This window comes from Tinamus guttatus, unplaced genomic scaffold (assembly GCF_059628265.1).
Source record: "Tinamus guttatus ecotype Peru unplaced genomic scaffold, ASM5962826v1 Tinamus_guttatus_pri_ptg000652l, whole genome shotgun sequence".
NCBI classification, from domain to species: Eukaryota; Metazoa; Chordata; class Aves; order Tinamiformes; family Tinamidae; genus Tinamus; species Tinamus guttatus.
The window spans coordinates 3,149,524-3,167,246 of NW_028289186.1; the positions used below are offsets into that span (position 1 = coordinate 3,149,524).

Genomic DNA, 17,723 nt, shown 5'->3' on the forward strand with positions numbered 1-17,723 from the left:
ACAGTCCTGTGTTCACCTAATTAGAGCAAAACTGCTAAGCAGCAGGAAGATTAAGGCAATTCGCCTTGAAGTTGTAGTGTGTTCACTTTCGGATATGATTAAAACCCAACTTTTGTTTGACTCGCAGTATTTTAAACCAGCCCCTATATAATCTCTCCATTTAAAGAAAAAATAAGTTTCTTGGTGTTTTTAATGGAGAATTAGAATTAAATCCATGCTTTATATGCTATTTTGCCTCTAAGTACTATTTTCTTTGCCAGTGTTCACACATATCTAATGAATAGTGTTACGAACCCTTTGCTGTAACAGGAAGATGATGGCTGCAGGGTTACCAGTTTTTCCCAGGATGTGCTGGGCAGTGGAATCTTCCCGTGTCTATGGGATGTGTTGCCCTCAATGCACTGCTGTAGTATTCCCAAACTTCTGTTGAACAATGGGAAGCTCGCTTCTACTCCGAAGTTAATTATACATATATGCAATGCAAATAGAAACCCCACCTATTATGCAAATCAATTGTAATTCTGTAATTAGAATCTTGATAATATTGTCTTCTGTGGCCATAAATAATGATGATAGGGTAGGAATATTTGCCACAGGAAGGTTCAGAATGTAGCGCTATCGCTTTCTATGGGTGACGCTAGTGCCGTTGCCTATCAGCTATCTTTGACTCTCAGCCAGGCTCCTGGCTGATAAGCAGTAGCAAATGCTTTAAACTCTTTTCTTCTTTAATCTTTAGCGGATATATCTCAAAGGGAACACTGGATACTGTGAAAAAGAGGAGGAATATTTGCAACAGAATGCAGCAGCACTGAGGGCTAGTAGAACAAGGAAAATTCATGCTGTTTCTGCAAGCAAAACTTCTTAAATATTTTTAAACTGAGAATTAGTATCATAAGGGTGTGACTGTCAAAGTGTGTGGAGTGTAAACCGAAAATGATAGGAACCTTTGTTCTTTGGGTCTTTCAAGTGCACCTTGACAATCCTTCAAGTTGACGGGATAGCTCTGATTTCCAGTGCCTCAGGTTGTGGCGGTTTGCCATGGAAGTTACCCGAGTTGCGCTGCGAGATGCAGAGCTCAAAGAACAAATGTTCCTGGTTATTGTTGGTCTTTTTTCAGTGGTGACAACTTGCTCAGGAAAATGAGCTCTTATCACAGGAAGATTTTGAGATTACAGATACAATTTTGTGCTTCAGGTGTCGACTGGAGATTGGGTGGGAGGAAGGCGATTGTGTAACTGATGTCTGTGGCAGATGAACTTTTGCTATAAGAAAGGGTTTGAAGGAGGAAGAGGTGGCTTGTTGTGTTAAAAATATTTAGCTCCTAAGTCTGAGGACACAGGACATATTCTGTTGAAACTGATGACTAGCGGTAAATATATCACTTTGTACATAGCAAATGGCAACACACAATCTCAGACAACCATTCATATTTATGCTGCCCTTGCACAGGAATTCATTTCGCCATTTTGGCCAGGTTTCCAGCATTTTGGAGGTTGGTTTAATTTTTATGATGGCTCAGTATTTGGACTGGTATGTATAGTTTTTACTAATGAATAAGACGAATTGTCTTTTGTATACTTCTGTACATAAAGCCTTGTCAAGTGTGGGTAAATAGGACAGAGTGCAGAGAGATGTCAGGTATAGCTGGAGGGAGAAAATAGTGGCTGCATTGTGCCCCTGCAGCCCTTCACATTCCCCTGCGAGTGGGACTGAGCCCAAAGCTGCTCCTCTGCAAAAAAATTCCTGTGTAGCTCTGTTTGCAACACCCACTGGAGTTTGTTCTTATCTACTTCCATAATTAACTCTTTGTGTGACTCACATTGACTGTTGAGTAGAGCAGTGACAGCTGCTTCTCTTCACTTATTTCACCTTCATGTTGTAATACTTGCGGAGCAATCTATGTAGAAGTGATAATATTGTTGGACTGTTGCCTTGATTGACCAATCTGTGCTCTCAGATATGATATTTCAGCTTTCTCATTTGGGTGAGAAGGGAAGGATTCGCATAGGTATAAAATCATAGTCACATACTCATAAATTGATGGTTTGTTTCCCCAGTACCACAATTACTTATGATCTCCTTCACTATGTTGCTTTTCAGTGTCGGAGGGCTTGAAAACTGTTGGCATTTCTCTGTGGTTTTCTGATTTGTCTAATCAGCTGAGACAAGAACCTTTTCCAGAACTTGTTGCTTCCTTTGGGAACAAAATTCCCCACTTCTGTGTAGGTTGCGTGTGGATGAGGAATAAGATGGATCTATTGCCATGTAAAAAGTAAATCTGGATGGACTGCTGCCATTAACTTTTACGTATTTTTGTTGTATAGTAGTGATTCAACCTTATTACAGCATGAGGAAATGACAAATTCAGGGATGTATATAGCAAATTTAACAATCCTCTGTTTTTGACATACATTCTGGCATGTCCAGACTTGCTTTTGCCTTGACGAAAGAGTCCTCCTGCGTGCAAACAAGCAAAATGCTATTTATTTAAGTATATTTTACACCAGATTAGCTTGGAGACATACCTAAGATGGCCTTTAACTTATGAATCTTAACATGCTGCATGTCCCCCTGAGCAGTGCTTCTGGCATGGGAGCTTCTACCATTGAAGTTTAGATAAAGAACAGATATACAAGTAATATCATATGAATTGGCACAAACTGTCTGGAAGTAACATTAATTAAAGCTAGAGCATTGTGAAACTGCCTGTCTGCTGGGATATAAGATGAGAATTGATGCTATGACTCTGCTGGTTTTGCAAGCATTAAGTGTGCAAAAGGAAGGAAGTTGGTTTGGATTTTTGTTGTTCTTGCTACAGTTTATTGAATGATTTCTGAAAAGTTGCATTGTTTCAGAACACGCATTTCCCCTTAAATACTTAAGGCTCCTTGGTTTTTCTACTGCATAGACAGTGGATACTACAGAATCCTGAAGTTTCTGTGACTTCTGTTACTGAAGCTGTGAGTAAGTTTTAGCTTAAGGCTTTAGTATAACGAATGCTGCATACTGTATTGGCCATTTGCTCACCTTTTTTTAAAATAGAGTGCAGAGGCAGAAATGAACCACTGGGACTTGCAGAAGGCACTGTCATTTCCCTTGCTGGTGCTCAAAGTGATCGTGATTCTGCGGATGTGCAGGATAGAGACATGGGTCTTATTAGTCCGGCCAGCAGATCCAGGTTCTAGTTCTGATTCTGTCACCAATTTCCTGTTTAACTGCTTTTGGCAACTTCCCTTCACTGCTGTTGCCCATCTGTTCTAATTGCAAGTGGGATCTGCTATGCTTGTACAACAGACAAGTCCCAGTTGTGTTTTGGTCTCTCTCTTGCCAGTGCTGAAATGCAAATAATGGTCTTGACCTAAACGATTCAGAGATGAAATAATCATCATAAAATCACTCAGTGCCATCTGTGGGGGCTGATGCCAGCTGCTTGAGAACTGTCCTGCAAAATACGATCTGCAAGACCTACTCCAACACCCCCCTCAAAAAGTTGGAACCCTAGGAACTTGGTTATCTGGAAATATTGAGTTAGATCAGAATAAGTTCAGGAGGATACTTAGTCAATAACCTATTCACACTCTTGCCAAAGAAAAAGAAAAAGATGAAACCAACCAATGTAGAGAGACAAACTTAGATAGTTTTCTTTAATTAAAAAAGCTAAAAGAGCATGTCTTTTAAGATGAAGACCTGTTTAATCAGGAAGCATCTATTGTATAAGGCAAGAATTGTTTTAGCAGATTCATTGTGTATCCTAGGTAACACACAGTTCCATTCACAGGTGCCTGATCTAAGTCTATGAGTGGGTGACATGCCAAAAATATGAGGGAGAAAGTGCTATTAATTTTGTCAAGTGAATGTTTTGAAATACTGGAGAAAGACTCAGAGTAAAGCTGGGAGAAAGGTCGATCGATCTGTGTGTGTGAAATGGGGAGGACAGGCAGCAGTTTCCAAATTCCTGCCTCTTGCAATATCCCTGGTGAGCTGAATTCTTTCTCTGTGCCTCTACTTCTATGACACTAACATTGAGCTTGATAACAGACTATTTGTGTAGCGGACATCTTTTATATATATATATGTGTGTGTGTGTGTATGTGTGTGTGACAATTATAAGAAACTATGCCATTTGTGCAATGTAGTGTGTGTGGTGAAGGAGAAAGTGCCTTTTATTCCTTTATGGTCGAATAACTGCTGGTCCTTGGGTAATTTTGCGTTGCAGAAGATAATATTTGACTGTAATTTAGCACTAGAGGGCAGATGTGCTCTTCATTTGTTCCATACATCCATTGCATTTCATACCACATATTCCATACATATCTTTACATATCTAACAAAGGAAAGTTTAGCAAGCTATTTATTAGGGAAAACATGAGGAGGACATTTAGCTTGTTATGCAGTTTGTTTGTTTTTTTAAAGGAAACTTGAGCAATAATATTCTTAATGTTTGGTGAGTTTCTCTTGCAAATTATTTCCCTAATCTTTATTTATTATTATCAGTTTTAAGATGATATTGTTCTTCATCTTCTTTCTGTTGACTTGGAGGAATAGACATTTGTTCCTTAGTAGTATTTATTGAGTAATAATAGTAATGGGTGCTATTAAATATTACATACTGCCCTAGGACTTAAGCCCTCTGGAGAGTGTGAACAAGCTGTACTACCACCCCAGAAATAGTCTTAGAGAAGAGACCGAGTGAATCCCACTTTATTTCAGGCTCAATGCAGTATCTGAGTGAGACACTTTCAGCAGCAGAGTGTTGTGTGACCCAGGCCGCTGCAGAACCGTTAATGGATTTATTTTTATGTTGCTTGTGGAAGAAGTGACATTGCTTTGTTGAGGTAAAGCCTGAGGCATGGTAAATTTTTGATGAGTTCGGTGTTAAGAAAGGGCTTTTATGGTTTATCATGGCATAGGAACTGAATAACCTGATTCTTGCCTTCTCTGTGTCCTCTACCACCCCTACCATACCTCCTTGCTCAACAATTTCCCTCCACTTATATATGTTGCTGTATGTAAAGACTGTTCTGGTGGGAAGGTTGTGTGGTGGGAGACAGCACATTTCAAGACAAATAAATACTACTCTGTTTACATCTACATTCCAGAGTGTGTTATAAGGTTATTACTAACATGGTACAGTCTGGGTTTGTGTGCGTCACTATTGCCATCTTCTGGGTGAAACCACCACTGCTTGGCTGGCGTCGCGAGCCCAGAGCTCCTAGCTGAAAGGAAGGTGTATAGGTGTATACACCTATGTATAGTTAACTCATGTATAGGTAACTCATCTGCATGGATTGCAAACGACGGCAATTCTGCTGAGAGGAGAACGACACCGAGACCTCCGGGTCCCTGGAATTTGGCACCGCTGGTGCTACACACGCATAAACATTGTCAGTCTTTCCAGTGTGCCTTGTGCCCCGCTGGACATGCAGTTCTGCATGGCATGCTGAGCAGGTAATGAAGATTTAATGAAGTCTTTTGTCTTCGGTTATTACAATGGAGAACAGGATGTTTTACTTAAGGGAGAGGGAAGGATTTATGTGAACCCCTGAAATAAATTTACTGAGAACTTTATTCAGCTGCTATTTTACATTTGTTTCATCCTTCCAGGATGCAGAATTGGGAGGTTTTTAGAGCCTCAGAACCAGTTTTGTCAACACTGCTGTTGTTCCCAGAGCCGTTGTACGTAGCATCGCTTGAGGATTGTTGCCAAGGCTGCTGAGAGTTGCGAGGCAGAATAAGAACTCTTGGTGTGTGAGAGTATATGGGAGCCCGGAGGTTGTGTTTCTTTATACTTTTGTTCTTAGAAACTAATGAAGTAAGAAAAAACAATGTTCAGTCATATACCTAGAGTAAGTGCAGTGTGTTTAGTGGGGCTAAACAGAGTTCTGGTTTCACTGGGTAGAGCTGGAGCAATCAAAATCCAGGTCTTTATATGAGAGAAAACTCTTCCAGATAGTCTCTTAGCCTGTGTGTTTGTCAAAGATAGAGCAGAAAAAATCTACTACAAAGTTCTACTCTCTGTGCGTTATCTGTGGGAAGTTGTTAAGATATGGTCATTAGATGTGAATAAATCTGTCAATCTCGGTTGGCAGACAGATACCGATCTTGTAATCAACATAAATGACAGCTGAGTCCCCTTCCCGTGCACATTTTCTCACACATGAATTATTTGTCTGCAGATAGTTCTGGTAAATAAAATTCTGTATAAGTCACTGAATGAAGATGTAGCCAAGCTATTTTTAGCCATTGTATTTTACAGCATAGGCTATTGTCTGACTTTGATTTGCGTTTACAGTTTGGTATATGGCTTTTTAAGATGTAATTCTTAGCTGTGCTGTTATGGGAAACATCTCTGGCTTTAGATACCACTTGCATCTCCAAAAGTTCAAATACTCATCTACAAGCAGCATCTCTCTCTGTATCAGAACTTTATTTGTCAATTAGAACTGAAGTTAAATACTTCATTAAAGAGAGAGGAATACTCTCAGACAGAAAGCTATTATTTCTCTCAAGAAACAGTCTGAAAGTCTTCTGGATCAGGTCACAGTGGTTTTCTACTGCAGTTACCTAAGATTAACTGTTTTATAGGTGGTGGTTGCTCTGTCCTAGATGGATCCAGGATTCACCGATTGCATAATTGGTTATACAGCAACAGACAGGGAATTTTGAATTCCAGTTGTGTATATCTGATGATCTCAGAGAAGCAAAACATGAGGTAGATCCATGTAGTCAATGGGAAGGCATTGCTGTTCTGTGATGGACATCTTATGCTGTAGATGCTCTGTGTGAAGGGTGCTATACAAGTGATTTCATGTTTTCATTGAGGCAGTGGGTTAGTTTTCCTTGCAAATAATTTGGTTTTGTTATTTTGGCTATTCCAAATTAGGGATTTTAAGTACTCTGCTCCTTTTGCTTATGCAAACTTTGAATCTCTAAGCATAGTATTTTGAGTAGTGATCAGTGACTTCTGATCACAGGTAAGTTCATGGCATTTCTCATCCATAATCACCTTGGCACGATTGAAAAGGGGCATTCCATATAGTTATTGAAAAGTCATGCCTGAGGTGGTGTGTTGTTATAGGTTCTAGTTAAACAGCGGAGAGAAAAAGCAAATGAAATTTTAAAAAGAACAGGAGTATAAAACGACTGTCACAAAGATTGCCTGTTACCTTGGAAGAGCTGACACTTCTGTGTCAGCTGACACTGAAGATGCCAGTGAGGAGATGTCAGTCAATGAAGAGTTAATCTTTCCAGCAAAAAGTAATTTATATAAAAATCCTATCCTTTCTCTCTCCCTCGCTCCCTCCAGTGTTGTCTGCAGCAGAGGATCTTGTACCATCGGAAAACTGACAATGATTCCTCAGTGACTGAGCTAATAAATGAGATGAAATTTAAACTGCCTCCTAGAACAAACAGAAAAGAGACTCGAAGAAGAGGGAGCAAGACAGAGGGAACATGCTGAGTGTATTTATATACTCAGCATTGAAAAAAATCTTATTTCTAGGAGACAATGGATTTAGGAAGCCTACCGCAGAAGCACAGTAGGTAGATTTATTCTTTCTCCAATGTACTTCAGAATTTAGCCAGAGGATGATCTGTACTTTTGCTTTGGGGCACAGTTGCTCTTTAGTTGTACTCCGGTAGCATCTGATTACTCTCCCCTTTTTTCTCACTTGTCCAGAGATATTAATTTAGCTGTCAGTGACCCTGATACTTTAGAGGATTTTTTTTATATATATCTGATCAGCCCAGTCATTTAAAAGCTATTTTACCTCTAAATAGGCATTTTTTTATTGATTGTGGCAATAGTATTCAGATGAATAATAAGACCGTTAAGGAGCATGGAATTTCTTAAATTTATTAGAAACAAAATATCTACTGCTTGAAGAGATAGTAATGATAGAGATACAGCAAATCATAATTCTCCGCATTTGTTTGCTTCAGAGCAGTTTCATTAGCTATAGATATCACATTTAAGGGTACCTTGAAAACTTTATGGATGGAAGAAACAAAGGTTGATTTTTAAATAAGAGGGGTGATCCCCCATGCAGTGTGATAGTCTACGTATCATTTCTAAATGGCATTAATGATTGCTGCCTGAATGGAATCCTTTACGCTAAATGGCAAGCAGAGCTCAGCAATGCCTACATTCTTGTAGTGATGATACAGTTCTGCTTTTGCAGATAATACTCATTGCTTTTGATTATCTAGTCACTCTTATCTTTGTGCTATGTAATTCATTTTAACAGTGTTTAAATATCAAATTTATTTGCCAGTGGTGTATTTTTGTTGTTCTGTATATGCATGTCAATTGCATTTTATATGGCAGTGTACTTGTATAAAGGATGACATTACTTGCATCTCTATTCTTTTTGAAGGTGAATCTATCGCATCTTTAGTAGTGTTTGTAAAATGTCAGGTGTGTGGTGAGATGAGCCATTTTGAGTAGATAATTAGTCACAGAAATGAAAACAAGTAAATCAGTACCACATGGAACACCTCTAATTGGTAGGAGCACCTGCAGGCATTCAGGCACTGGAAAATGCTCACTCCTCAGAAAATAGGGAATAGCCCCTCAGAGATTATTCCAGGCTTTGTCAGATATGTACTCGCTGTCTGTCTTGCCAGATGTAGTACTCCTTCTGGTTCTTTCTGTGTCCAGAGAAGCATAGTGGTTTTATAGATTTCAGAGGCATTTTTCTTCTCTCTACAGGATTTATATAACTCGCTCTAGTCTTTTAGCTTGCATCAGCCACAGGAGTATTGAAATGCTTGTGAACAACCTCCCCCGGGAGATCTTTAGTGGTGCAAGCACTAAGTGGTTGATTTGAGCTCCCCAGAGAGGTAGGATAGGGCTAAGCTCTGTATTCTCTGCATTGTATGTGATAGCCATAGTGTCCCTTAAATACAGGTCTGATATCAGAGTGGTTTTGTCACTTGGTATCAGCCGACAATACGCAGAGTACTTCACTGTCTGACTTGGAACCTGTTTTTATCTCCAGGTAGCCTGACTGATTCCACTGTGTGTAGGGGGTTGCTGTTTGCTTCTTAGTAAAGATTATTAGCTGATTTCAAGTAGGTTAAATGATACTGACTTCTGTGTGAATCGGAACAAATAAGCTTGAGATAATAAACAGAACAAATAAACTTGAGATAATAGAAACCAGAGGTATAAGAGTTGTGGCTAAGAGTCAGAGTGCTTTGGCAATGTTCTGGAAGAAGCTAGCCTTCACTGCACAGCTTTGTGTGTCTAATATTTATAGCTCATGCAGTCAATTATGTCCTTCTAAACCGTGAAACAACTGAAGGCGCCTATGCAGCCTCCCTGAGGTTTGGACAATAAGGAGTCTGCCATTCCCAGACATCACATCACCTGCAGCACTGGCTCCTGGCAAAGACAAGATACTAAAATACAGCTTTTCCACCCTCCCTTCCACCTCCCCTCTTCTCTTTGAGAACTCAGAGAAATAGTGACTTCTGCTGTATTAATCTAGATTTGTTCATTGTGACTAAATACACACAAGCAGGTCCAGCATGCTCTTTTGCTGTTGCGAGGTCAGATTTTTTTCAAACCAAGAGGTAGAAGAGGGATGGGAGACTTCCCTGATTCCTTCTAGTTTTCTGGGAGGGATGCTGAACATTGAAAGTTCACAAGCTTTTCTTTTCTCTGATAATAGATCCTCTTCTAAAAAGTATGATATAACATGAGGCTTTTTGATTTTGTTGTGTCTGGCAAAATACTTAATGGGGTAGGCTCTCCCCTTCATGCATTCCTGTAGGTTGCTTGAGGGAAATGAGTTCCTGTAGCATGGATGTGTTTCCCTGGTGATAGATGGTCAGTTCTCTAAAGATTCTTGGCAAAAGATGTTTTACAAGGACATAATATGTAAAGGAAATGAAGCTTTAATGCATTTGTGTGAAGAAAGAAAAATTCACTGTGTACTTAGTGTTGGTAGGAAATGGAACAAGCCACCTCAGGATCAGATATTTGTGCAACACATTAGAAATTGTACAGAAGGAATCAGAGTATCCAGTGTAGTATCTAGAGGAACTTGTTTTAGACAAAATATAATCGCTTAAGGCAGATGAGATTGAAACTCATTTCCCTTTCTTTTTATTCACACCATTAGGCTACTTCCTTCATCCTTCAGTTTCTCAGGCAAATCCTGCTTCAGTCTAACACACTTTAATTGGGTATTCAGGGCTCATACCCCAGAACTGTTTTACCTTGGGCTGTACAACCGAACACAGTATAGAGAGCTTTGCTTTTTTCCCTTCCCAAAGTTACTGTTTTGCAACTGCATTTTTTAGGATGAAGCAGCAGTAAAATCTCTGCATAATAGAAACTATGAACTATGTGCACTAGTGTTTATAAATTTATGATGTCTCATAATAAATCAAAAGATTAGTGGGAAGTTTCTTAATGATTTTACTAGAGGCAGCTCTGTGGTTATTTTGGCTGGATGAATATTGTCAAGGACTGTCCCTATCTTAGAAACTTTCTTTGAAGTCCATTTTTCATTATTGTTTTATTTTCAGGTTTTGTCTTTTCAAAACTGATCAGTTCGTTTGAACCAGAACATTGTCTAGAAATTAATTGTTACTGTATTCCCAGAGAAAATTATCAGTTCACTCCCAAACTTCTTCCACAATTGAGATAAGATGGTGAAGACCGTTGATAACCTTATGTCTACCAAATATGGTTTTGATTTAATTCTATTTTTTGCATATATTTTCTGAGTGAGCTTTCATGCCCTGCTCCTGCTGCTCAGCCATTCATGTTCATAAAAGGTTAGCTTTAACCCTTTTAAAAATAACCAAAACCCAAGCCCCAGCTGGAGTCAGGCCTGATAGTGAAGCTTTGATGCCTACAGCTGTGCACATGGTTCAAAGTTTAGTCCCCCACAGTTCTCTCTCTTCAGATTACTCTCTTCATTTATTCATACATTATTTAGCTGGTGATTTGAGTAACAGATGTGTATAGGGGGATATTCATAATTTACTACCTAAGATGAGCAAACTGTGGCCTGTGGACAGTGAGGACAGATGAAATTATTTGATTGTTGGAGGGAGGGGTTTTCATTAAAGAAAGAGGGATTTTTTTTCATGTTTCAGGGCTGCTGGCTGCTTTTATAAGTATGCTCAGCTTTGTAGCAGCAAAGACTTTTCCTGGGAACGTCTGAGGGCTCTATAGAATCAGTGAGAGCAAACCCCAGATGGATACGGAGTATCAGGAGGAACAGCGGAGCTGGTCCTGTGTTTCAGTGCTCAGTCTGCCTGACAGTCAGTCTGCAGAACGCACAACCACATGGCAACTTGTGATTAATGATGAAGAAATAGCTTTTTAAATGAGTTAGGAAGAAATAGCTAGAAAGGATGACAGTAGACATAATTTAGCAGTGACACATATGTACAGAGCTAACCGCAGCAATTTCCTTCATGTCATATATATCATGTCATATATATATCATGTCTTCATGTCATATATCTTGGAAGATACATCTTCCAAGAACATGTAAGTGTGCCATTCAGACACATTCAGCCTTACTTAAGACTTACCTCCTGAGAGGAATTCAAAGATTCATCTAGAAAATTCATATATATATATATACATTTTTGTGTGTATATATATATATATAAATATTAAATGACATGTAATGTATATGTTGCTGTACAGAGAAAATTGCACTGGCAGCATGAGAGTGATTGATGGGAACTAAAGCCTTAAAAAAAAAAAAAAAAAACTTTTTTTTTCCTTTTTCTTCCCTGGAAAATAGACAATGAGGATTCCCAAAGGGTGTCTCTTTTATATTTTCAGGTCTTTGTATGGGTTTGTACTTCATGTACTCTGAATTGCATTTGCAGGGTGCATTGGAGAACAGTCATTCTGTAGCTATTTGAGCTTTTAGTGTTTGCAGCTGCCAGGCTGGGCAGCTTTGCCCACAGTTGGGGACCTCTGTAGTGTCACCCTGGCCTGAAAGGGATGAGAGAGAGGGCATGGCACGTGACCTGTGTTCCTTGTAGTACTTCTTGTTTTAATTGCAGATTGAACTGTAGATTGTAGTTCAATTTTTACATATGCTGAGATCCTACCCCTTTGCCCCTCCTTTGTCATTGACGCTCCTGGCAATGATCTCTTTTTGTATTTAGAAGCTCCGATGCCAAACCTGATGGGTTGGGTTGAGTCAGAAACTAGCTCTAGCCAAGCGATGCTTCAGTATCAGTCTGTGCTCCTTAGGTAATTTACACAACTAAACCGCTATGAAAGCACAGCAAGGCTTCTGTGTTTGTCTGCTACGTCTAGTATCTGAGCAATCAACTTGGGCTTTTTCTGTCTTATGTGTAGACGAGTCTGTGGAAGTGATAGGAAAGAACAGGCAGTAGGTTCCTGCTTAACAGTGAGACCTCCTAAAAATAGTTTAGGCCATGAATGAACAAGAGGATTGACCTTGGTGCCAGTGAGACTTCCTTTCTTCCATCTTAAGGTGATTGGACCATGAGCCTCCAGGTTATGGAGCTAGTTTTGCTGGCAAAGGCCAAGTTGATGAATGTCCACTTGTCCTCTGGCAGATTCTCTAATTCCAGCCTGCTGACAAGAAGATAAAATTGTTGTGAGTCTCTTAAGGAGAAGCACAGGGAGGGCTGCGTCGCGGCTGCGCTTCGTCACACGTGTCACTCATTTCAGGCCTATGGGTAGCTCCATCCCACACAGCCCCGTGCCTGCCTGGGGCTTAGCTGCCGTGGTTGAGAAGACTGTTCTTGCTGCTAATGCTATGTGGAAGTTTATGGCAAGTTTTTGTCTAACTTCCTGCTCTACAAATGGGTCCACAGTATTATCTGGATTTCATCTCTCTCTCTCTCTATGTATGTATGTATTTATAAACACACATATATATACATCAAGAAAGGACAGTTTAGATCACTTTTTTGCCTACATCCAAATTTTACAGGTGTTATATTTTATTTTCATAGTTCTGAGAATATTATTCTGCTTTTAATATGCTGCATTCCTTATCTTATTAGTAAAATGGAATAACTTGGGCTAAAATAAAAAAAATGTACAGATTGATGGAATAGAATTGTTAATTGAGTGTCATCTATGTCAAAACGTCTAATCTGATTTAGACTGTTGGTTAAAAGAACTGCCCGTCTGTGCCCTAATGCAGAACTGGTGCCAGGCTGCCAGCAGGCAGAGGCAAGGAGCTGAATGTGATGTGCTAAGAATAGCTACTGGGGCTAAGAGAACAGTACCTGGAGGTGGTGAATGTTTGACAGCCTGAGATGCTCTGTTCTGTTTAGCTTTGAGTAGAGGTTGGGTAGCTGGAAAAGATTTCACTTGTCTTCCCTGCCTTTGATTTGGACACCTGCTGCTCCCTCCATGCTGGATAGGGGTGTTGCTTGTTGCTGCGGCTTGTTGGCTGCCCGCTTCAGGAAGCATTTTCATTAACACGAGACAACGAGATCAGAATCCACCTAGATGAGCAAAATCCCGGGAACCCTTTTGTGTTAGTAACTGTCATTGTGAAGGGACAGATTTCTATTCCCTAGGCTACGCAAAGGGTGTTCTCTTTAATAATAAGAATGCTCGTACTATCCTTGGAGAAAGCTTGTGGTTGAAAACAAGGGCAAGATAAAAGTCCAAAGAAAAAATAGTGCTCTCATTCTGTCATTCAACATGATAAAATGCAGGACTGCAGCAGTATCTGTTTGTTGTGATGCAGCACAAAGTGATGACTATATTTTTTTTTCCAGTATTTTCAAGTTTATAGAACATTCCTTTTGTCCTATGAGGTATATCTGCGTTTATAAAAAGAAATACACATCTTTAACATGCCTGGCTGCAAATTCATGCACAGATAAAAGGCTAAGGAGGGAATATTTTGCAGATTTTCTCTCAACAGATTCAGTGATTAAGAGTATTGGTAATGGAATACAAAGATTTAAAAGACCAAAATAATGATCTGTAGCCACCGCTTGAGCGCAGGGAGGAAGGTGTTTTCACTAGTCCTTGTGATGAGTTGGTGGCTTTTGAGATTGGGTCCCCGTCACATTAGTAATTTACCTTCAGCAGCCTTGAGTGTAACCAAGGACTAAATCAATCAGGGCTTGAACATCCTCCTGCTCTTACAAAGGCCCCTTGGGAGGGTTTCAGTGGCTGGTGTGAAAACTTGATGTTTTGGTGTCTGACAGCCAGGTCTGCTGCACACCAGTGTGTGAGGCCAGAACCACCCAGGCAGGGCTAAGCGTCCTGTGTTTGTGCTGCCCGTGTGGATCAGAGCTGCCTGCTTCAAGAACCATTTTTTGGGGAAGTGGCTTGAAGCGTTATTTGCTGTTAATGCAGTCATTAAACTTGCAATCTACAATGTAATTTTAATTAATGGGAATATTGCCAGGCATTCAAATTAGTTCCTGCAAAGAACAGTCATATTCTCGCAGAACTTGCCTTTATTTTTAAAGACCATCTTTCTGTTCCTGGAGACACAGAAATGATATTTTGTGTCCTATCTGTATCAGATTGCTATGCGTCTGTTATACACATATATACGAAGTGTCTCGCTTGAAAATTTTATTAATTGCTCCGTGAGTATTTTAGAGGGATAAGTTTTACTAATATATAATAAAGGTGAACGTATTATGTAATTTTTATTTCTGTCTTTATGATAGTATGTGCATTTAAAAGCTTTGGCTAATGTATCACTTTAGTAATTCTGCTTTGGAATACAGGAATATACCTGTATATGCCTACATAATACAGCAGCTACTGGTTGACTGTGTTAGTATCTCTTATAAACGTTTGCCTTTTGAAGACTGAAGAAGGACATAGCATGTTCTATGAGCAGCGAATTACCTGGCACCTGAGGACCAGCAAATGCAGACCCATACTGTGAACAGGCAGCTGCAATCCTCCCAGTTCCTTTTGGGCAGCACTGCAGGAGTGACCTGTAAAAAAGGAATGAGCTTTTGATTCTGTAGGCAAGCTCACGTGAAGGATGTCGTGGAGCTGCTTGTGTGTAACAGGGCAAAGGAATATAATTGTATTCATCTAAAGAAAAAAGATTTGGCATTTTGTGGCAATAGTCGCTATTCTGACAATAGCAGAGGAGAAAAAGCAGGGAGGTGAACTAGGTCTCTGGCATAAAGCACAGCTTAAAATTTTAGCTGTGTAACACAGTATAAATTCCACATCCCTCAATCCTTGCAGAGAAACCTAATTTTAAAAATCTCTGCAGGCTCCTCTGAGGCAGAAGATGCTAATTTTAGAAATATGGCAGTGTTCCTTCCTCCCCACCCCCTTCTATTTGCTGCCAAAATGTTTAAATATAAGCAGTGCAGTAAACAGGCTGTAGGAAAAAACAAGATAGAGCTGAGGGTATTGGTCTCTTGTCGATGGTTTTCTTGAGGAAGAGTCTCTTCCCTCTCCATACTACCCCCATCCTGTGGAGTTTGAGAGCGGGGCAGTGAAATGTTCTTGATATTTAGAACACGTGGATAATACATCTGCTTAAATCTGACACGCATCATAATTTTAAACACCCTCTAGTGTTTAGAAACTTAAACAAAGCGTGAATGCTTCTGTCTACTTAGTGCTCACACAGCTCAGTGCATCCCTGATTCCCAATGTGTTTGGAGCAGCGGAGCTGAGTGGAGCACAGCTGCTTTGTATATGGGCAAACATACAGTGTCTTCATAACCAGAGTGGGCAACTGGGATCACCCTCCTATGTATTTTATCAGCCTTTCAACTATATAAACTCTATCCAGCTATATGAAAACAGTGTGTCTGGGTTCAGAAATGTAAGTCACAGCCATTACTTGAATTCTAGAATTATGAATCTTGATGCTGCAGAAAAAATATCTCAAAATAGGTTTAATTTCTAAATGCATCTCATTACACAAACTTTTTGTCATGAATACTCTGTGCTGTGTCTTCTGCTCTTTACTGAAAAGTCTTTTTTTTTTTTTTCTCGCTTGTTCAATTACTGCATTTGTCTTTCAAATGTGCCTTGTCCCTAATGTGCAGCTGAGATACCATTTATCAGGAAGCAGGTTACTCTTTAAGCACCTTGTCTGTAGTTGTGGCAGCTGTGAGCTTTTCTGGCTGCAGTTTTGCTCCTTTTCCACACTGCTGTGATAGTGCTGACACGAGCTTCTTGGAGGAAACTGAGCTCTGTACAGAATGGGCTGTCAGGGTAAAGGGCTGTCAAAAGTGGTAACGCAAACAGGCCCTGAAAGGGGAGCTCCAAGCGTGTTCCCTTCCCCTGCCCCCACAGGCAAAATGTAAAGTAATTGTTTGTCTTGCGTTCAAGCAAGATTTTTAATGCATTTATATTCTGAAGTAGGGAAGGGAAGCTGTGTGGAGAAATAAAGGGACTTGAAGTGTCAATTTGGTGATCATTTCTGTAATCTGCATCCATCTGATAGTATTGCTAGGATGCAACTATGGCTTTTATTATAGTGCCTAAGGTTTAGTCACTGACTTGAGGTGTTTACAAATCCAGTAATAAATACTGGAAATTTATTGGGAAGGAGGAACAGATTCACCGAAAAGGTAAATGATCCTGCATTTATCAACTGAGCAAGGAGTTAAACCTAATTCCGGTGTAAAATCAGTCCTTTCAGGGTCTCCTGCTCTCCCGGAACATCTTCTCAGACTGCCATTCTATGTCGCGGAGGTTGATTACAGTCCTCTCATGCACTAATGAGGATCTAAGATAAGTTCCATACAAACAGCAAGACAAGCCACATGCTCTGGCCTTGCTTTTTAGGACTGTACTTGAAATGTGGCGATGCACGTAGGTGGAGTTTCTTCAGAAAAAAGCGTTATCTTAATGCTTTTTCCTCTCCTTCTGGCCTTTTGCGCAAAGCATAACCCAAGGGGGGCACATTTACATGATGGATATCACTGCTTCAGTCCCAAAATGTGAAGCTAATGCAGCTGCAACAGTAAAGTTTGCCTTGGTTTTGGTTCGTGTGAATTTTGAAGTCGATGCAGTGCAGCTTTCTTAAATGTAAGTAGCCCGTATTGCCTTGATGATGGAATGCTTTGCAATGCTTCTAAGAGGTAGGAAATTGCAAAGCCATTTTTACAGCTCGATAATGATTTTACAGCTTAAAACTGTTTATATTCTCAAATAATGTAAGCAGGTAACACTATCTTCAACAGTTCAGGTGACTAAGTCATCTTAAAGCCAATGACAAAATGGTATCTCTTCTGAAAATTAGGTGCATCTCTACATGTCTACTGGCATAAATATCTTCTAAAATTTGGCAGAGAAACTAAGTGCTGTATGTGATGCTGCTTGGTAAGGATCTGACAGAATGAGGACTTGACTGCACAAATCTCATAGTCTGTGCTTGAACATGAACGGTTGGCATACGTGTTTTCTCTCTGAAAAGTGTCTAACTCCAGCCTGCTCTTCCAAAGAGGGCTGATAAAATTCCAGATTCTGAGAGTGATGATTCTTAATAATTTCTAATCTAAACAGTAGAGGCATCAAATTTCCAGAGGTTGCTGTGCTCTGTTTGTAAAATGTCATTTGATAGCAGGACACCAGTGTTTCTTTGGAAGTTGTAAGGGTGGGAGTGCTCCTGTCTGTATGCTTCAGCTTGGCTGTGTAACTTCTGATATGGACTTTGTGTGAATAAAAGTATTTTGCCCTCCCCCCTTTTATTTTTTTGGCTATAAGTAAATAAAATAAACATTAGGCACATCACAGTACAGAGCTG

At 39.9% G+C, this 17,723-nt stretch overlaps 1 protein-coding gene across 1 annotated transcript in view; it reads left to right on the forward strand.

Annotated features, from left to right (window-relative positions):
- PLCH2 (phospholipase C eta 2) overlaps positions 1 to 17,723 on the forward strand; it is a 60,500-nt gene that overhangs the window by 781 nt on the left and 41,996 nt on the right. The gene's annotated exons all lie outside the window — the stretch shown is intronic.